This window comes from Orcinus orca, chromosome 4 (genome assembly GCF_937001465.1).
Source record: "Orcinus orca chromosome 4, mOrcOrc1.1, whole genome shotgun sequence".
Lineage (NCBI taxonomy): Eukaryota > Metazoa > Chordata > Mammalia > Artiodactyla > Delphinidae > Orcinus > Orcinus orca.
In genome coordinates this window covers 59,110,731-59,133,134 of record NC_064562.1, presented here as the reverse complement: position 1 = coordinate 59,133,134, position 22,404 = coordinate 59,110,731, and positions in this window count along the sequence as shown.

Sequence of the window (22,404 nt, the reverse complement as noted above, 5' to 3'; positions counted from 1 at the left end):
CAGGATTGTTTCAGGCCCTAATGTGGTTCCGGCACGGCACGCTGAGCCTTTGGTTAATTCCTCTTCCTGGTGGGAAATGAGAGTTAAATTTGCCCATCGAGACACCTCCAGCTAGTCTCTCATTGGTTCTCCCTATTCCTGTTCATTTTCCGCAGAAATTGCAAACTATGCCAAACAGGAGGTTAAGGGCATTGGCTCTCCAAGTGGGGAGAGTGTTAGTAAAGCCTCTGTAAGGTTGCACCCGAGTACCAGGGGACAAAAACTGAGACAGATTTGAACACATTTCCCGATCACACGGTGGATCATACTCTGGGTTCCACATGCATGTTTTAGCTGAAGGAAGAATCCCTTAAACCTGGAGAGTTGAGACCCATGGAATGGGTACCATGCAATATGACTTCAAAGGGTCTGCATTTGCTCACCGAACCTCACCAATCCTATCACTGCTGCATTTATGCCGCTGTACACACGCTTGATTCTCTTTCGGAGACATATAAATCCATAGGTTTTAAGATTCTTACTAGTCAGGTATATTCTTAGGCGTTTAATATGGGGTGTTGAGTCCACTTCGTTGAGCAAGGAGTAGCTCTTGTCTATTATATATTTGGGTTATGGAACGGTATCTGTGCTACTTTCAAGCTCTGGTTTTATGCAGCACCCCAACTCATCTTTCCTCTTAAGCAAGCAGAAGTTGGTTTTCTACATTTGAGACCCTGTTCTGTTTTGTAATTCAGTTCCTGTGCAGCCAAATTTACATTCCGTGTATTAGTGATATCTTATGATGTTTCTTTTTCTGTGTGACTTATTTCACTTAGAATCATCGTACCTGAATCCACTCATTATGCTGCTACGGGCCTGATGACATAGATTTCATTGCTGAGTGATATTGCATTGTACGTAAGTACCACAACTTCTTTATCCATTTTTCGCTTTCTGTGATATTGAACTTGTACCGTACACGAGGTTCTTGTAAACAGAGCCGTCCCAAACTTTGGGGTGGCTGTGTCTTTTTGATTTTAATTTCCCTAAGCTATAGGACCATAAGTGGAAGTGCCCTAGGCTGTTGCTTTGTTTTTTAGATGTTTCAGGAAACACCATACACTTCTCCAGATTGGCTGTTGGCAGTTTACATCCGGCCATCAGCATAACAAGGCTCCCAGTTCTCCATGGCCTTTCCTGCCTTTCTGGATTTTACACTTTTTTCAGATGTCCCTTTTGACCGGGGGGCAGTGAGACTTCATTGTAGTGCAGGTTTCCTTTGCAAGCTTGCTTGGTTGGCCAAAAAGGGCGTATGCGTTTTTTCCTGAATATATTCAGGAAAAAACTCATACGCCCTTTTTGGCCGAGTGCATCATTGTGGACGTTCTGCCTCTTTTCCTATGCTTTACATGCAATTCCAGTCTACCTCCTGAGATCGGTTTCCTGCAATTCTGCCCCGCTTTCAAGTCCTCTTGGCAGCCTTACTTCAATATATTTTTGGACGATAGCTGTCATTTATAACTCTGCAGGTTTGTGAATGACAGGGCCCCTGAGCTCCTTTCTTCAACTCGCTTTCTTGTGAGCTGCCCGCAACACCGCAGGATTGCTTCAGGCCCTAGTGTGGTTCCGGCACGGCACGGTGAGCCTTTGGTTAATTCCTCTTCCTGGTGGGAAATGAGAGTTAAATTTGCCCATCCAGACACCTCCAGCTAGTCACTCATTGGTTCTCCCTATTCCTGTTCATTTTCCGCAGAAATTGCAAACTGGGCCAAACAGGAGGTTAAAGGCACTGACTCTCCAAGTGGGGAGAATGTTAGTAAAGCGTCTGGAATGTTGCACCCGAGTACCAGTACCAGGGGACGAAAACTGAGACACATTTGAACACGTTTCCCGATCACACGGTGGATCATACTCTGGATTCCACACGCATGTTTTAGCTGAAGGAAGAATCCCTTAAACCTGGAGAGTTGAGACCCATGGAATGGGTACCATGCAATATGACTTCAAAGGGTCTGCATTTGCTCACCAAACCTCACTAATCCTATCACTGCTGCGTTTATGCCGCTGTACACACGCTTGATTCTCTTTCGGAGACATATAAATCCATAGGTTTTAAGATTCTTACTAGTCAGGTATACTCTTAGGCGTTTAATATGGGGTGTTGAGTCCACTTCGTTGAGCAAGGAGTAGCTCTTGTCTGTTACATATTTGGCTTATGGAACGGTATCTGTGCCAATTTCAATCTCTGGTTTCATGCAGCACCCCAACTCACCTTTCCCCTTAAGCAAGCATAAGTTGGTGTTCTACATTTGAGACCCTGTTCTGTTTTGTAATTCAGTTCCTGTGTAGCCAAGTTTACATTCCGTATAGTAGTGATATCTTATGATGTTTCTTTTTCTCTGTGACTTATTTCACTTAGAATCATCGTACCTGAATCCACTCATTATGCTGCTACGGGCCTGATGACATAGATTTCATTGCTGAGTGATATTGCATTGTACATAAGTACCACAACTTCTTTATCCATTTTTCGCTTTCATGATATTGAACTTGTACCGTAAACGATGTTCTTGTAAACAGAGCTATCCCAAACTTTGGGCTGGCTGTGTCTTTTTGATTTTAACTTCCCTAAGCTATAGGACCATAAGTGGATGTGCCCTAGGCTCTGTTGCTTTGTTTTTCAGATGTTTCAGGAAACACCATACACTTCTCCAGAGTGGCTGTTGGCAATTTATGTCCCTCCCATCAGCATCACAAGGCTCCCAGTTCTCCATGGCCTGTCCTGCCTTTCTGGATTTTACACTTTTTTCAGATGGCCCTTTTGACCGGGGGGAAGTGAGACTTCATTGTAGTGCAGATATCCTTTGCAAGCTTGCTTGGTTGGTCAGAAAGGGCTTATGCGTTTCTTCCTGAATATATTCAGGAAAAAACGCATACGCCCTTTTTGGCCAAGTGCATCATTGTCAACGTTCTGTGTCTTTTCATATGTTTTCAATGCAATTCCAGTCTACCTCCTGAAATCGGTTTCCTGCAATTCTGCCTTGCTGTCAGTGCCTCTTCTTAGCCTTACCTAAATATACTTTTGGAAAATAGTTGGCCTTTATAACTCTGCAGGTTTTTGAATTGCAGTGGCCCTTAGCTCTTTTTTTCAGCTCTTATTTTTGTGATCTTGCCTCATATCCACAGGATTTCTTCAGGCCCTATTCTTCTTCTGGGGCGCCTTGCTCTGCCTTTGGTTAATTCTTCGTCCTGATGTGAAATTAGAGTGACATGTGCCCATTGAAACTGCTACAGCTGTTTTCTCACTGGTTCCCCCTATTTCCATTCATCCTCCGCACTAACTGCAGACTGTGCGATACCGGAACTTAATGGCATTGACTCTCCATGTGGAGATGTTGTTAGTAAAGTGGCTGGAATGTTGCTCCGGAGCCCCAGGAGAGGAAAATGAGGTGCGTTTTAGAAACCTTTCCCAATCATATGGTATACCATCCGCTGGATTTCCCATGCATGGTTTAGCTGTAGGAAGATTCCCTTCAACCTGGAGTGTTGGGACCCTTGGAATGAGTAGCATGAAGTATTGCATTAAACTGTCGGCAGTTGCTCAGCAAAGCTCACCAATCCTCTCAGCCCCAAGTGTCCAGCCTTATGTCTTATCCAGCTGTGGGTTTATATGTGGTCATTCCAGGTTGCATCACAGCCCCTGAGCGAATTTTGTAAGAATTTTTCTCACTTTCATTGTTTCTGCGTTTTGGTTTTAAAATTTATTTCTATAATGGGGTTTAGCTCATTTTCACTGCTGTGTTTGTGCCGCTCTGCACACACTTGATTCCCTTATGGAGATATATCAATACATGGGTTTTAAGATTCTTATTACTCAGATATATTTCTCTGCGGTGTATAGGGTGTGTTGAGGCCAGTTCATTGAGCAAGGTGTAGATCTTGTCTAATACCTATTTGGTTTACTGAAAGGTATCTGTGCTAATTTCAAACTCTGGTTTTATGCATCACCCCACCTCTCCTTTCCCCTTAAGCTGACATAAGTGTGTTTTCTAAATGTGAGACTCTGTTCTGTTTTGTAATTCATTTTTTGTGCAGCCATATTTATCCTCCCTCTATAAGTGATATCTTATGATATGTTTCTTTTTCTGTTTGACTTATTTCAAGTAGTATTATCGGACCTAGATCCACTCTTTATCCTTCTACTAGCCTTATTACATTGATTTCATGGTGAAGAGATATTCCATTGTACATAAGTACCACATTTTCTTTATCCATTGTTCTCTTTCCTGGGATATTTAAGGTGTACTGAAGTTGAGGTTCTTGTAAACAGAGTAGCCCTAAACTGTGGTGTGCTTGTGTCTTGTTGATTTTTAGACTTCCCTAGATATACTCCCGTGATTGGAAGTGCCCTATCCTCTGTAGCTCTGTTTTTTAGATGATTTAGGAACCACCATACACTTCTCCGGAGTGGCTCTCGGCAGTTCACACACTGTCCATCAGCGTATAAAGGCTCCCTGTTCTCCATGGCCTGTCCTGCATTTCTGGTTTTTACAATTTTTTTGGATGGCCCTTTTGACCGGTGGGAAATGAGACTTCTTTGTTGTGCACATTTGCATTGCTTGCTTGCTTGGTTGCCCATAAAGTGCGTATGCGTTTTTTCCTGGATATATTCAGGAAAAAACGCATACTCCCTTTTGGGCCAACTGCATCATTGTCGAAATTCTGCCGCTTTTCATGTGCTTTAAAGACGAGTCCAGTCTATCTCTTGAAATCTGTTTCTTGCAATTCTGTCTTGCATTCAGATCCTCTTCTTTGCCTTACCTCAACATATTTTTGGACGTTAGTTTTCATTTATAACTCTGCAGGTTTGTGAATTGCAGTGACCCTGAGCTCCATTTTTTAAGTTGCTCTTTTGTGAGCTGGCCTCAAAGCCGCAGGATTGCTTCAGGCCCTATTTTGGCTCCGGCGAGGCGGGCTGAGCCTTTTTTTAATTCTTATTCTTAATGGGAAATTAGAGTGACATGTGCCCGTCCAAACCCCTACAACTATTCTCTCATTGGTTCCCCCTCTTCCCGTTCATCCTCCTCACAATTTGCAAAATGTGTGAAACAGAAGTTTAAATGTGCTGATTCTCTAAGTGGGGAGATTCTAAGTAACGTGGCTGGAATGATGAACAGGAGCACCAGGAGAGGATAAATGAGGTGCATTTTAGACACATCTCCCGATCACATGGTGTACAGTCCTCTGGGTTTTCCATGCATGTTTTAGCTGTAGGAAGATTCCTTGAACCTGCAGATTTGGGACCCATTGAATGGGTACCAGGTAGTATTACTTTAAAGGGTGTGCATTTCCTCACCCAACCTCACATTTCTCTTAGCGCGAACAGTTTCCAGCCTTATGTCTCATCCTGCTGTGGGTCTAGATGTGTTCAATCCATGTTGCATCACCGTCCCTGAGGAAAAGTTGTAAGAGGTTTTCTCTGTCTCTCTGTCGTTTATTTTTTTCAATTTATTACTATATTGGTTACAGCTGATTTTCAAAGCTCTGTTTCTTGCTGCTGTACATCCACTTGATTCACGTACAGAGAGACATCAATAAATTCTTTTTCAGATTCTTACCAGTCATAGATATTCTTTTCCGGTGACTTGAGTGTGCTGAGTGCAGTTCTTTTAGCTACCGTGTAGGCCTTGTTGATTATCAGTTTGGTATTTGGAATGGTATCTTTGCTAATTTCAACCTCCTGGATGATGCCTCACCCCTCCCCACCTTTCCCGTTTAGCAGCCTTACGCGTGTTTTCTACATATTTGACTATGTTTTTGTTTTGTAATTTATTTCATGTGTAGCCATTTTGGATTCCACCTTAAGTGATATCTTATGATATGTGTCTTTTTCTTTTTGAATTATGTCACTTAGAATGATCATACGTAACTCCTCCGGAGTTGTTACAACTGGCCATATTTCATTGATTTCCAGGCTGAGTAATATTCCACTCTACATAAGTACCACATCTCTATCCATTTTTTCCCTCCAGAGACATTTAAGTTATATCCTAGTCGAGGATCTTTTAAACAGAGAGGCAGTAAACATTGGGGTGCCTGTGTCCTCTCGATTTTTGTTTTTCCCAAGATATACGCCCATGAGTGCAAGTGCCCTATGCTCTGTAGCTCATTTTTTAGATGCTTTAGTAAACACAATACACTTCTTCAGAATGGCCGTTGGCAATATACATTTCCACTATAAGCCTCACAGGGCTCCCTCTTCTCCTTGCCCTGTCCTGCATTTCTGGTGTTTACACTTTATGAGGATGGCTCTTCTGACTGATGCGAAGTGATATCTTTTGTAGTATTGATTTCCAGTGCCCACCTGTTTGGTTGGCTAAAAAAGTGTATGCCCTTTTCTTGAATATATACAGAAAAAAACGCATACAGCCTTTTTGGCCAACTGCAATGTTGGCAATGTTCAGCCCCTTTTCTTGTGCTTAATGGCGAGTCCTTTCTACCTCCTCAAATCCCTTTCCTGCCATTCTCCCTTGCTTACCAATCCTTTTCTCTGACTTTCCTCAAGACATTTTTCAGTGATAGATATTTTCAACTCTTCAGTTTCATGAATTTTACTGCCCCTGAGTTCCATTGTTCAACTTGTGTTTATGGGAACTGGCCACAAAGCAGTGAGATTTCCTCAAGCCCTATACTGTTTCCATGGGCAACCCTAGGCTTTGGTCAATTCATCTTCCTGATTGGAAATTAGAGTGACATGTGCCTGTCTGAACACCTAGGACTTGTCTCTCATTGTTCCTCATCCTTCCGCTTCATCCTCTGGACAAATTCCAAACTGTACGCAACAGGATGTTGACAGTGCTGACATCTCCAAGTGGGGAGACTGTTAGTAAAGACGCTGGAGGGGTGAACCCGAGCACCAGGAGATGAGGAGATGAGATGCCTTTTCCAAACTCTTCCCGATCAGACGGTATACCATCCTCTGGGTGTGACAGACATGTTTTAGCAGTAGGAAGAGTCCCATTCATGTAAGGAGAACGCCAGGGCTTTTTCAAAATCAGTGTCTCCCCGAAACCCAAACTGGGGAGTTTTTTAAGCTACGGCTACACATATGTTCATTAAGGGCCTTGGGAAGTAGGCAGAGTCCAAACTTTAGATGATTGAAGTCTTCAGGGTCAGAAGCACTCACCACCGGCTTCCCTTAGGTTACACTTTAACTGTCATTGATAGATGATGTCAATAAAAATATCTATTCTTTTTCCGATTATTTCCCCTTATAGGTTATTGCAAAATATTGAGTGTAGTTCCCTGTGCTATACAGTAGTTCCTTGTTGATGATCTATTTTATACATAGCAGTGTGTATGTGTTAATTCCAAACTGTTAATTTATCCCTCCTCCCACCTTTCCCCTTTGGTAATAATAAATTATAAGATTTTTTACTTCTCAGAAATGGGGGAGCTGAAAGAGAGGTATCATTTTCAATGGAATAGCATTTAAAACAAGATTGAAGCTTTAACCAAGATTATTAGATGTACATCCTTGGAAAGAAATCACTTCATTTCTCTAATATTGACCTGACAAATAAGACAAACCTTTTCACTGAACTTGCTTATAATAAAGTGATGGAAATATCAAATGGAAGTGTTAGAAACATCTTATTTTACCCGAGCCTTATAAACTGTTCTATGTTAACTACAGTTTGGCTCACACATCTGTTCATTGAAGTTACAATAGTCTCAATTTCTGTTACTGATCCTCCAGAGTGGACCCCAACAAGTGTCCCCCTGCCCAGTGTCATTGGGGCCAACAGATCGAGACTGAGTTTGGTTCACAAGCAAAGGAAACTTTATATTTTGATCAGAGAATGGAGAGGTGAGAGCATGCACTACCCCGTGGGCTGTGGGCTGGGCTGCTGTGTAGAGATCCTGTGAGAGTCAGTGGGAGGGAGGGGGCGGAGCTCTCGAGGGCCGGGTTGGCTGCAGGTCAGGCTCTATATCTCGGAGTCTGCACTGGGCCCCAGGAGCTGAGGTGTCGACCCAGCCATTCTGCACTAGGAAATCTGGTCTGAAGTGCCGGGTGTGGAACCTCTGCATGCGGGACCCTAGGAGCACGTGAAATTAGACAAAGCACAAAGGATAAAAAAGGTCAGACTTGACTTTATTGCCCAGATTCTATTTTTATCTCCCAGGGATTTTTAATGGGCTTTGCTGGGGACAAACCCCTCCTCTGCCTTTTGTCCCGTTCCTCATTCTTGGAGTGCTGAGGGTGCAGACCCTTCTTCTGTAACTGCTGAGTGCTGAGTTGGGAGCCCTCATACCAGGGGACGAGGGTCAGAACTTCTCCCCAGCAGCCTCCAGGTGACGTTGATTGGCCCCAGGACCCCTGCCTCCCTGCTCGTCCGCCTGAGCACCAGCATTGGAAGTGTTATAGATTCTAATGACCTTTAAGGGTCCAGGAAAGAGATGTGCAGAGACGCTGTGGGGGACGGTTTCACCCCGCCCCACACTTGTTCGGCCACCTTAGGCTGACCGTTTCTGCCAGCCTAGATGCTCTGACCAGTAGTCTGCTCTTTCTTCAATTAGGCCCCTGAATTAACGTAAAAACAGCACCAGGTGTCAGAGCCCTGCCCGCTCAACTCCCAGACAGTCCAGGGTCAGTGGTGATCAAGGACCATGATGGCCACTGAGTCAACAGCCTTTTGAAGTAAACAGGAGTCCAGCCGGTCTTATTGGCCACCATCATCACGGTGTCTGTAGGCTTTTCTATGGTGACAGTGTGATATACGGTTCCCCCGCCAAGATTATTAGCTCCCCTCCGGGTGCAGTAAGTCCTGCAAGCAGTAGTCTACTCCTTCGGGACACACTATTGTTGTTTTATGAGAGAAACTCCAGGTCAAGTGATGTTCACACGAGTCGTCATGGTGCCCAGTTGCCCTCGGTTATCTCTCTGGATGTTGGAGTTGGAGGGCCTCCTCACTCGAGGTCGGTGTGTCCACGGAGCGAACCCTGCAACTTCAGGGCATGGTTGGTGATTAGGATCACCACGTGGGGTCCTTTTCCCTTAGGAGGGAGGTGGCCTTTTGGGCTGCTGATTTCCAGGTTTTTAGATACCGCCAGTATCTTGGCCAGATGTGGCAGTGGGCCAAGCCCCTTGGTGACTGTAGTTTTTCCTACCTGGATGGCATTCTTGCGTTGTTCCATTTCAAGTGGTCCCAGTTTTTGCACTAATTCTCCAATGGCGATTCACCTTTCACCAGGAATGTAAAGGTCAAAGGGTTTAGCTCAATTAGGGAGTTCCAGGGCAAGGGTCTGAATTGACTGCTCTTTCCATTCTTGAAAGGCCACTTCTGGATTCTGTTCAAAAGGATCATCATCTTTTCCTTTCAGTGTTTCATATAGAGGCCCAGCTAGTAGACTGTAGTTAGGGATCCAGAAGCAGCAAACCCTGGCCTCCCCAGGAGCCCCTAAGCTGTCTTCTAGTTTTAGAAAGGGGTAAGGCTGCAAATGGTTTCTTCCCTTTCCTGGGATGGGCTTCTCTGACCTTGTGTGAGAATGAAGCCCAGGCAGGTCACCGCAGTCTGTGATATTTGAGCTTTTTCTTGGACAACTTCTATCCTTTATTGGCTTGGTAGTTCAGAGGCCTCCTTAGTAGGGCTGGCGATCAGAATGTCATCTGCATATTGAAGGAGGGTTTCCTTTTCCAGAGGTAGAACTTTTCGGTCTTTAGCTAAGCTTTCCCCAAAGATGGTGTGGGCATTTTTGAACCCTTGGGGCAAGACGGCCCGGAAGTATTGTTTTAGTTGTATGTTGAGTCCTGCCACTCACAAGCCAAAATTTCTTGTGACTCTGGGACTAATGGAATACAAAAGAAGGCATCATTGAAGACTAATACAGAATACGATGTCCTGGTGGTTGGTAGGGTGTAGGAATCAGGAGCAACTGGAGGTATATCCTTGGTGGCTTCACTGACTGTCCTGACATCCTTTACCAGGTCCCCAGCAGCCCATGGGGCTCTCGTGGTCAGGCCAATCCCAGGATATGGAGCTCTCCTGGGCAGGTACCCCACCCCCAACCCAGCCCACAGGGCTCTCATGGTCAGGCCCCTCCCAGGATACAGAGCTACCCTTGCAGGTACTGTGGCAGGGCTGGGCACACAGGAACCATGCACATAGCCCTCATTGAAGAGCACCCCCAGCTCACCTGTCGCTCAGAGCTGACACAGAGCACCTCAGAGCAGGACTTGAACTAACAAACAGCAGCTCCGACAGGTCTGTGACCCTGGACATCACTGTGTGTGGCCTCCCTCCACCTGGTCTTCCAGAGACTTCCACTGCACCCAGGGCACCAGGCCTCTGTCTCCAACCACCACCCACCCCTCCTCTCCCTGACTCCTGGGTTCCTCTCATTAGGAGAGGGTTTTCTTGAAGTTGTCTCCCACTCATGGGCCAGATAAAATGATTAGAAAACAAGCCAAAGCTGCAGCCCCTTGTCTATCTTGACTCTCAGGAGCACACACCTGTTCCTTGGACCTGGCCGGTTCAGCAAGTTCCATTTTCTGCAACTGTGAGCCCCTGAGGGGTGATGAGTGGCTGACCTGGGCAGCCTTACCGTGCCGGCCAGCCCTCCCCAGGTGTGCCTGGGTTGAGATCAATATAAATACCACTCCAGGCAGCAAGAGCCCCTGCAGCTGTGCCTGACGCCATTTTCTCTGCCCTGTCAGCAGTCTCGGGGCTGGGCTGGTTGGAGGGAGTGAGAGGCCACGGCTTTGTGGGTGGCCCAGTGTGAGTGGGGCTCTGCTGGACTTTCTGCAGCAGTTGCCAGGCTGCCACCTGCTAAAGAAGAGGATGTGTCACCCATACCTACTGCTGGAATTTCTCCCTGGGCAGAGGTGAGGAAGGAAAAAAGCAGTGGGGGCAGGGACAGGACGGGTATCTCAGGCAGGGAAATGGAAATCTTCCAGAAGAGCACCCAGGGCCAGGACCATCCTGGCTGGCCTGCAGGCACCAAGTCAGCTGGCATGCTGTCACTTGTGTGGCTCCATGGCCCTTCCTCTAGGCTTTCAAGTCCTTGTATATATTCAGGTGTTTTACCTGGGAAGGGTGGGAACAGTTCAGCAGCAACTGGCCTGGGGCTCAGCTCACGTTTACTCACAGATGCCTCGGCACGGTGCCCCAGCTTTGCAATGAGGACGCTTGTTGTGTGGGGCCTGCTGGCTGAATGGGAGATGATTCCCCACCACTGACCAACTTCAGAATTGTTTACAACTGGAGCAAGTGCCCTGATACGGTTTTCCTCTGTGTAACTGGTGGGTTCTGTTTTTTTTTTCTCTTTTTCGTTTTTGGTTCAAGGTAGATTTTATTCCTCTTTTTTGTATTTACAGATACAAGCATGGAAATAATTTATTCATATAAATACATGTATGTGAAGGGAATAATTGTTTTTTCTGTTTTATTTTTTTAATTTTATTTCTTTTTAATGTTGAATTTTATTTTATACTTTTATACAGCAGGTTCTTATTGGTTATCTATTTTATACATATAAATGTTTACATGCCAATCCCAATCTCTCAACTCCTCCCACCACCACCCCCCCAAGAGCTTTCCCCCCTTGTTGTCCATACGATTGTTGTCTACATCTGTTGCTCTATTTATACCTTGTAAAACAGTTAATCTGTACAGTTTTTCTAGGTTCCACATATATGCATGAATATACAAGATTTGTTTTTCTCTTTCTGACTTACTTCACTCTGTATGACAGTCTCTAGATCCATCGACGTCTCTACAAATGACCCAATTTCATTCCTTTCATGGCTTAGTAATATTCCGTTTTATATATGTACCACATCCTTATGCATTCGTCTGTCTGTGGGCATTTAGGTTGCTTCCATTACCTCGATATTGTAAATAGTGATGCAATGAACATTGCGGTGAATGTCACTCTTTTTTTTTTTTTTCCGGTACGCGGGCCTCTGACCATTGTGGCCTCTCCCGTTGCGGAGCACAGGCTCCGGACGCGCAGGCTCAGCGGCCATGGCTCACGGGCCCAGCCGCTCCGCGGCATGTGGGATCTTCCCGGACCGGGGCACGAACCCGTGTCCCCTGCATCGGCAGGCAGATTCTCAACCACTGCGCCACCAGGGAAGCCCGAATGTCTCTTTTTGATTTATGGTTTTGTCTGGGTATATGTCCAGTACTGGGATTGCTGTATCATATGGTAATTCTATTATTAGTTTCTTAAGAAACTCCATATTGTTCTCCATAGTGACTGTATCAATTTATATTCCCAACAATAGTGGAAGAGGCTTCCTTTTCTCCACACCCTTTCCAGCATTTGTTGTTTGTAGATTTTCAGATGATGCCCATTCTAACAGGGGTGAGGTGATACCTCATTGTTGAGTCCATTTCGTTGAGCAAGGGGTAGGTCTTGTCTATTACATATTTGGCTTATGGAACGGTATCTGTGCTAATTTCAAATTCTGGTTTTATGCAGCACCCCAACTCACCTTTCCCCTTAAGCAAGCATAAGTTGGTTTTCTAAACTTGAGACCCTGTTCTGTTTTGTAATTCAGTTCATGTGTAGCCAAGTTTACATTCCGTGCATTAGTGATACCTTATGATGTTTCTTTTTCTGTGTGACTTATTTCACTTAGAATCATCGTGCCTCAATCCACTCATTATGCTGGTACAGGCCTGGTGACACAGATTTCATTGCTGAGTGGTATTCTGTTGTACGTAAGTACCGCAACTTCTTTATCAATTATTTGTTCTCTGGGATATTTAACTTGTACTGTAGAAGAGGTTCCTGTAAACAGAGCCGTCCCAAATTTTGGGGTGGCTGTGTCTTTTTGATTTTAATTTCCCTAAGCTATAGGACCATAAGTGGAAATGCCCTAGACTCTGTTGCTTTGTTTTTCAGATGTATCAGGAAACACCATACACTTCTCCAGAGTGGCTGTTGGCAATTTACATCCCGCCCATCAGCATAACAAGGCTCCTTTTTCCCCATGGCCTGTCTTGCCTTTCTGGATTTTACACTTTTCTCAGATGGCCCTTTAGACCGGGGGGAAGTGACACTTCATAGTAGTTCGGATTTCCATTGCAAGCTTGCTTGGTTTGCCAAAAACGGCGTATGTGTTTTTTCCTGAATATATTCAGGAACAAACTCATATGCCCTTTTTGGCCAAGTGCATCATTGTGGACGTTCTGCCTCTTTTCCTATGCTTTACATGCAAATCCAGTCTACCTCCTGAAATCGGTTTCCTGAAATTCTGCCCCGCTTTCAAGTCCTCTTCACAGCCTTACTTCAATATATTTTTGGACGTTATCTGTCATTTATAACTCTGCAGGTTTGTGAATTACAGGGCCCCTGAGCTCCTTTCTTCAACTCGCTTTCTTGTGAGCTGGCCGCAAACCCGCAAGACTGCTTCAGGCCCTAATCTGCTTCTGGCAGGGCACGCTGAGCCTTTGGTTACTTCCTCTTTCTGGTGGGAAATGAGTGTTAAATATGCCCGTCCAGACACCTACCTCACTCTCAAGCCCTTGGTGATGTGGGTCCTCTGGTTTGTGGCCACCTTTGCTGGGTTCCTCACCTTTCGATGATGTGGCCCCACTAGTGTGAGGACACTCCTGCCTGGTTCTCATCCACGTGGTTATGTGGACCCCCTGGTGAGAGTCTGTTCCTGGCTGTGTTCCTCACCCTTCTGTGAGGGAGACCCTCTGCTGATAGGTCACTCCTGCATGGCTGGCACACATTGCCTTGGTGAAGTCAGCCATGTGGTGGCAGTTGGAGCGTGCTGGGAATCTCCTCCCCCCGGTGATGAGGGCCCTCTTGGGTCAGGCCCTAACTGCTGGGCTCACCAACTTTTCTTAGTGAGCCCAGTGATGCTTTGGCACTCCTCTTAGGATCCCATCTCCATGGGGATGTGGGCCTTCTGCTCTGAGGTTCCAACGGCTGGGTTGTTCACATTTTCATGATGTGGGCTCTCTGGTGTTAGTTCACAGAGGCCTGGATCCCATAGCCTCTGTGCTCTTGGCCGCCTGCTGGGAGGTTCCAACTGCTGGATTCCTCACTTTTTTAATTTTTTGGGCCCTCTGTTGTGACGATCCTCCTGCCTGCCTCACTCCCAGCCCCTTCGTGATGTGTGTCTTCTGGTTTGAGGTCACATGTGCTGTGTTCCTCACCTTTCGATGATGTGGGACCAATGGTCTTGGGAGACTCCTGCCTGATTCACATCCCCTTGGTGATGTGGGCCCTCTGTTGAGAGTCTGAGCCTGGCTGGGTTCCTCACCCATCTGTGAGGTGGGCCATCTGCTGTGAGGTCACTCCTGCCTGGCTTGCTCACCTCGCCTTGTGGACATGAACCCTCTGGTGGCACTTAGAGCCTGCTGGGAGCCTCCTCCCCTCGGTGATGAGGGCCCTCTGGCGTCAGGCCCTAACTGCTGGGCTCCCCACATTTTGTGATGTGAGCCCAGTGGTGCGAGGACACTCCAGCCAGGTTCACATCCCCATTGGGATGTGGGCCTTCTGCTCTGAGGTCCCAACGCCTGGGTTGCTCACAGTTTCATGATGTGGGCTCTCTGCTGTTAGTTCACTCCTGTCTGCATCCCATAGCTTCTGTGCTCTCGGCCACCTGCTGGGAGGTTCCAACTGCTGGATTCTTCACCTTTCTTATTCTTTGGGCCCTCTGTTTTTAGGCTACTCCTGCCTGCCTCACTCCCATTCCCTTTGTGATATGTGTCCTCTGATTTGAGGCCACATGTGCTGGGTTCCGCACCTTTCGATGATGTGGCCCCACTGGAGGGAAGACAGTCCTGACTGGTTCCCATCCCCTTGCTGATGTGGGCTCTCAGGTGAGCGTCTGATCCTGGCTGGGTTCCTCACCCTTCTGTGGGGTGGGCTCTCTGCTGTGAGGTCAATCATGCCTGTCTGGCACACGTCACCTTGGCGACGTGGGCCCTCTGGTGGCAGTTGGAGTGTGCTGGGATCCTCCTCCCCTCGGTGATGAGGGCCCTCTGACGTCAGGCCCTAACTGCTGAGCTCCCCAACTTTTCTTAGTGAGCCCAGTGATGCTCGGGCACTCCTCTTAGGTTCCCAACTCCATGGGGATGTGGGCCTTCTGCTCTGAGGTTCCAACGGCTGTGTTGATCACAATTTCATGATGTGGGCTCTCTGGTGTTAGTTCACTGTGGCCTGGATCCCATAGCCTCTGTGCCCTGGGCCGCCTGCTGGGAGGTTCCAACTGCTCGATTCCTCAACTTTTGTATTCTATGGGTCCTCTGTTGTGATGCTCCTCCTGCCTGCCTCACTCGCAACCCCTTCGTGATGTGGGTCTTCTGGTTTGAGGCCACATGTGCTGGGTTCCGCAACTTTCAATGATGTGGCCCCACTGGTGTGAGGACACTCCTGCCTGGTTCCCATCCCCTTGGTGATGTGGGTTTTCTGGTGACAGTCTTATCCTGGCTGGGTTCCTCACTCTTCTGTGAGGTAGGCCCTCTGCTGTGAGTTCAATCCTGCCTGACTTGCACACATCACCTTGGCGACGTGGGCCCTCTGTTGGCACATGGAACCTGCTGGGAGCCTCCTGCCCTCAGTGATGACGGCCCTCTAATATCAGGCTCTAACTGCTGGGTTCCCCACGTTTTCTGATGTGAGCCCAGTGATGCCAGGACACTCCTGTCAGGTTCCCATCCCCATGGGGATGTGGGCTTTCTGCTCAGAGGTCCCAACGCCTGGGTTGCTCACAGTTTCATGATGTGGGCTCTCTGGTGTTAGTTCACTCCTGCCTGCATCCCATAGCTTCTGTGCTCTCGGCCGCCTGCTGAGAGGTTCCAACTGCTGGATTCCTCACCTTTTTTATTCTTTGGGCCCTCTGTTTTTAGGCTACTCCTACCTGCCTCACTCCCATCCCCTTTGTGATGTATGTCCTCTGATATGAGGCCCCATGTGCTGGGTTCCTCACCTTTCGATGATGTGGCCCCACTGGTGGGAGGACAGTCCTGACTGGTTCCCATCCCCTTGGTGTTGTGGGCCCTCTGGCGAGAGTCTCATCCTGCCTCGGTTCCTCACCCTTCTGTGAGATAGGCCCTCTGCTGTGAGGTCACTACTGCCTGGCTGGCGCATGCCACCTTGTAGACGTGGGCCCTCTGTTGGCAGTTGGAACCTGCTGGGAGTCTCCTCCCCTCAGTTATGAGGGCCCCCTGGCGTCAGGCCCTAACTGCTGGGCTCCTAACATTTTCTGATATGTGCTAAGTGGTGCGAGGCCACTCCTGCCAGGTTCCCATCCCAATGGGGATGTGGGCCTTCTGTTCTGAGGTCCCAACGGCTGGGCTGCTCACAGGTTCATGATGTGGGCCCTCTGCTGTGAGTTCACTGCAGCCTGGATCCCATAGCCTCGGTGCTCTGGGCCACTTGCTGGGAGGTTCCAACTGCTGGATTCCTCAACTTTTATATTCTATGGACCCTGTGTTGTGAGGCCGGTCCTGCCAGCCTCATTCCGAACCCTTTGGTGATGTGGTTCCTGTGGTTTGAGGCTACATGTCCTGGGATCCTCACCTTTCGATGATGTTGTCCCATTGGTGTGGGGACACTCCTGCCTGGTTCCCATCCCCTTGGTGATGTGGGCCCTCTGGTGAGAGTCTGATCCTGGCTGTGTTCCTCACCCTTCTGTGAGGTGGGCCCTCTTGTGTGAGGTCACTCCTGCCGGGCTGGCACACATCGCCTTGGCGACGTTGGCCCTCTGGTGGCAGCTGGAGCCTGCTGGGAGCCTCCTCCTCTCGGTGATGAGTGCCCTCTAGCGTCAGGCCCTAACTTCTGAGCACCCCACGTTTTCTGATGTGAGCCCAGTGATGCCAGGACACTCCTGTCATGTTCCCATCACCATGGGGATGTGGGCCTTCTGCTCTGAGGTCCCAATGTCTGGGTTGCTCACAGTTTCATGATGTGGGCTGTCTGGTGTTAGTTCACTCCGACCTGGATCCCCTACCCTCTGTGCTCTGGGCCGCCTGCTGGGACGTTCCACCTGCTAGATTCCTCACCTTTCTTATTTTTGGGCCCTCTGTTATGAGGCTCCTCCTGCCTGCCTCACTCCCAGCCCCTTGGTGATGGGTGTCCTATGGTTTGAAGCCACATGTTCTGGGTTCCTCACCTTTAGATGATGTGTCCCTACTCATGTGAGGACACTCCTGCCTGGTTCCAATCCATTTGGTGATGTGGGCCCTCTGGTGCGAGTCTGATCCTGACTGGGTTCATCACGCTTCTCTGAGGTGGGCCCTCTGCTGTTTGGTCATTCGTGCCTGGTTGGCACACATCGCCTTGGCGACGTCAGCCCTCTGGTGGCAGTTGGAGCCTGCTGGGAGCCTCCTTCCCTTGGTGATGAGGGTCCTCTGGCGTCAGGCCCTAACTGCTGGTCGCCCAAAATTTTCTTATACGTTCTCAGTGGTGCGAGGACACTCCTACCAGATTTCCATCCCCATGGGGATGTGGGCCTCCTGCTCTGAGGTCCCAATGGCTGGGTTGCTCAGTTTCATGACATGGGCCCTCTTTTGTGAGTTCACTGTGGTCTGGATCCCATAGCCTCGGTGCTCTGGGCCACCTGCTGGGAGGTTCCAACTGCTGGATTCCTCACTTTTTTATTCTATGGGCCCAGTGTTGTGAGGCTACTCCTGCCTGCCTCACGCCGAGGCCCTTGGTGATGTGGGTCCTCTGGTTTGAGGAGACATGTGCTGAGTACCTCACCTTTCGATGATGTGGCCCCACTGGTGTGAAGACACTCCTGCCTGGTTCCCATCCCCTTGGTGATGTGGGCCCTCTGGTGAGAGTCTGATGTTGGCTGGGTTTCTCACCCTTCTGTGAGGTGGGACAACTGCTGTGAGGTAACTCCTGCCTGGCTTGCTCACGTTGTTTTGGTAATGTGAGCCCTCAGGTGGCAGTTGGAGTCTGCTGAGAATCTCCTCCCCTCATTTAAAAGAGCTCTGGATAAAACACATATGCCCTTTTTTGCCAAGTGCATTATTTTCCAAGTTCTGTCTCTTTTCCTATGCTTTAAGAGGGACCCCCGTGTACCTTCTGAAATAGGTTTCCAGCAATTCTGCCCTGCATTCAAGTCCTCTTCGCAGTCTTACTTCAGTATAATTTTGATGATAGCTGTCATTTATAACTCCACAGGTTTGTGAATTACAGTGCCCCTCAGCTCATTTCTTCAACTTGCTTTCTTGTGAGCTGGCCGCAAAATTGCAGATACTCTTCAGGCCCTAATCTAGTTCCAGCATGGCACGTGGAACCTTTGGTTCATTCGTCTTCCTGGTGGGAAATGAGAGTTAAATTTGCCCGTCCAGACACCTACAGATAGTCTCCCATTGCTTCTGCTTATTCCTGTTCATCTTCCGAAGAAATTGCAAACTGGGCCAAACAGGAGGTTAAAGGCACTGACTCTCCAAGTGGGGAGAGTGTTAGTAAAGCGTCTGGAATGTTGCACCCGAGTACCAGGGGACGAAAACTGAGACACATTTGAACACGTTTCCCGATCACACGGTGGATCATACTCTGGGTTCCACATGCATGTTTTAGCTGAAGGAAGAATCCCTTAAACCTGGAGAGTTGAGACCCATGGAAAGGGTACCATGCAATATGACTTCAAAGGGTCTGCATTTGCTCACCGAACCTCACCAATCCTATCACTGCTGCGTTTATGCCGCTGTACACATGCTTGATTCTCTTTTGGAGACATATAAATCCATAGGTTTTAAGATTCTTACTACTCAGGTATATTCTTAGGCGTTTAATATGGGGTGTTGAGTCCACTTCGTTGAGCAAGGAGTAGCTCTTGTCTATTACATCTTTGGCTTATGGAACGGTATCTGTGCTAATTTCAATCTCTGGTTTTATGCAGCACCCCAACTCACCATTCCCCTTAAGCAAGCATAAGTTGGTTTTCTACATTTGAGACCCTGTTCTGTTTTGTAATTCAATTCCTGTGTAGCCAAGTTTGCATTCCGTGTATTAGTGATAGCTTATGATGTTTCTTTTTCTGCGTGACTTATTTCACTTAGAATCATCGTACCTGAATCCACTCATTATGCTGCTACGGGCCTGATGACATAGATTTCATTGCTGACTGATATTGCATTGTACGTATGTACCACAACTTCTTTATCCATTTTTCGCTTTCTGTGATATTGAACTTCTACCATAAACGAGGTTCTAGTAAACAGAGCCGTCGCAAACTTTGGGGTGGCTGTGTCTTTTTGATTTTAATTTCCCTAAGCTATAGGACCATAAGTGGAAGTGCCCTAGGCTCTGTTGCTTTGTTTTTTGGATGTTTCAGGAAACACCATACACGTCTCCAGAGTGGCTGTTGGCAATTTACATCCCGCCCATCAGCATAACAAGGCTCCCAGTTCTCCATGGCCTGTCCTGCCTTTCTGGATTTTACACTTTTTTCAGATGGCCCTTTTGACCGGGGGGCAGTGAGACTTCATTGTAGTGCAGATTTCCTTTGCAAGCTTGCTTGGTTGGCCAAAAAGGGCGAATGCGTTTTCTCCTGAATATATTCAGGAAAAAACACATACGCCCTTTTTGGCCAAGAGCATCATTGTGGACGTTCTGCCTCTTTTCCTATGCTTTACATGCAATTCCAGTCTACCTCCTGAAATCGGTTTCCTGCAATTCTGCCCCGCTTTCAAGTCCTCTTGGCAGCCTTACTTCAGTATATTTTTGGACGATAGCTGTCATTTATAACTCTGCAGGTTTGTGAATTACAGTGCCCCTGAGTTCGTTTCTTCAACTCGCTTTCTTGTGAGCTGGCCGCAACACCACAGGATTTCTTCAGGCCCTAGTGTGGTTCCGGCATGGCACGCTGAGCCTTTGGTTAATTCCTCTTCCTGTTGGGAAATGAGAGTTAAATTTGCCCATCCAGACACCTCCAGCTAGTCTCTCATTTTTTCACCCTATTCCTGTTCATTTTTCGCAGAAATTGCAAACTGGGCCAAACAGGAGGTTAAAGGCACTGACTCTCCAAGTGGGGAGAGTGTTAGTAAAGCGTCTGGAATGTTGCACCCGAGTACCAGGAGATGATAACTGAGACACTTTTGAACACGTTTCCCGATCACACGGTGGATCATACTGTGGGTTCCACACGCATGTTTTAGCTGAAGGAAGAACCCCTTAAACCTGGAGAGTTGAGACCCATGGAATGGGTCATATGCAATATGACTTCAAAGGGTCTGCATTTGCTCACCGAACCTCACCAATCCTATCACTGCTGCGTTTATGCCGCTGTACACACGCTTGATTCTCTTTCGGAGACATATGAATCCATAGGTTTTAAGATTCTTACTAGTCAGGTGTATTCTTAGGCGTTTAATATGGGGTGTTGGGTCCACTTCGTTGAGCAAGGAGTAGCTCTTGTCTATTACATATTTGGCTTATGGAACGGTATCTGTGCTAATTTCAATCTCTGGTTTTATGCAGCACCCCAACTCATATTTCCCCTTATAAAGGATAAGTTGGTTTTCTACATTTGAGACCCTGTTCTGCTTTGTAATTCAGTTCCTGTGTAGCCAAGTTTACATTCCGTGTATTAGTGATATCTTACGATGTTTCTTTTCCTGTGTGACATGTTTCAGTTAGAATCATCATACCTGAATCCACTCATTATGCTGCTACGGGCCTGATGACATAGATTTCATTGCTGAGTGATATTGCATTGTACGTAAGTTCCACAACTTCTTTATCCATTTTTCGCTTTCTGTGATATTGAACTTGTACCGTAAACGAGGTTCTTGTAAACAGAGCCGGCGTAAATTTTTGGGTGGCTGTGTCTTTTTGATTTTAATTTCCCTAAGCTATACGACCATAAGTGGAAGTGCCCTAGGCTCTGTTGCTTTGTTTTTTAGATGTTTCAGGAAACACCATACACTTCTCCAGAGTGGCTGTTGGTAATTTACATCCCGCCCAGCAGCATAACAAGGCTCCCAGTTCTCCATGGCCTGTCCTGCCTTTCTGGATTTTACACTTTTTTCAGATGGCCCTTTTGACCGGAGGGCAGTGAGACTTCATTGTAGTGCAGATTTCCTTTGCAAGCTTGCTTGGTTGGCCAAAAAGGGCGTATGCTTTTTTTCCTGTATATATTCAGGACAAACGCATACGCCCTTTTTCGCCAAGTGCATCATTGTGGACGGTCTCCCTCTTTTCCCATGCTTTACATGCAATTCCAGTCTACCTCCTGAAATCCGTTTCCTTCAATTCTGCCCCGCTTTCAAGTCCTCTTGGCAGCCTTACTTCAATATATTTTTGGACGAAAGCTGTCATTTTTAACTCTGCAGCTGTGTGAATGAGAGTGCCCCTGAGCTCCTTTCTTCAACTCACTTTTTTGTGAGCTAGCCGCAACACCACAGGATTCCTTCAGGCCCTAGTGTAGTTCTGGCATGACACGCTGAGCCTTTGGTTAATTCCTCTTCCTGGTGGGAAATGAAAGTTAAATTTGCCCGTCCAGACACCTCTAGCTAGTCTCTCACTGGTTCTCCCTATTCCTGTTCATCTTACGCAGAAATTGCAAACTGGGCCAAACAGGTGGTTAAAGGCACTGACTCTCCAAGTGGGGAGAGTGTTAGTAAAGCGTCTGGAATGTTGCACCCGAGTACCAGGGGACGAAAATTGAGACACATTTGAACACGTTTCCCGATCACACGGTAGATCATACTCTGGATTCCACATGCATGTTTTAGCTGAAGGAAGAATCCCTTAAACCTGGAGAGTTGAGACCCATGGAATGGGTACCATGCAATATGACTTCAAAGGGTCTGCATTTGCTCACTGAACCTCACCAATCCTATCACTGCTGCGTTTATGCCACTGTACACACGTTTGATTCTCTTTCAGAGACATATAAATTCATAGGTTTTAAGATTCTTACTAGTCAGGTGTATTTTTAAGCGTTTAATATGGGGTGCTGAGTCCACTTCGTTGAGCAAGGAGTAGCTCTTCTCTATTACATATTTGGCTTATGGAACGGTATCTGTGCTAATTTCAATCTCTGGTTTTATGCAGCACCCCAACTCACCTTTACCCTTAAGCCAGCACAAGTTGGTTTTCTACATTTGAGCCCCTGTTCTGTTTTGTAATTCAGTTCCTGTGTACCCAAGTTTACATTCCGTGTAGTAGTGATATCTTATGATGTTTCTTTTTCTGTGTGACTTATTTCACTTAGAATCATCATACCTGAATCCACTCATTTTAGTGCTACGGGCCTGATGACATAGATTTCATTGCTGAGTGATATTGCATTGTACGTAAGTACCACAACTTCTTTATCCATTTTTCGATTTCTGCGATATTGAACTTTTACTGTAAACGAGTTTCTTGTCAACAGAGCCATCCCAAACTTTGCGGTGGCTGTGTCTTTTTGATTTTAATTTCCCTAAGCTATAGGAC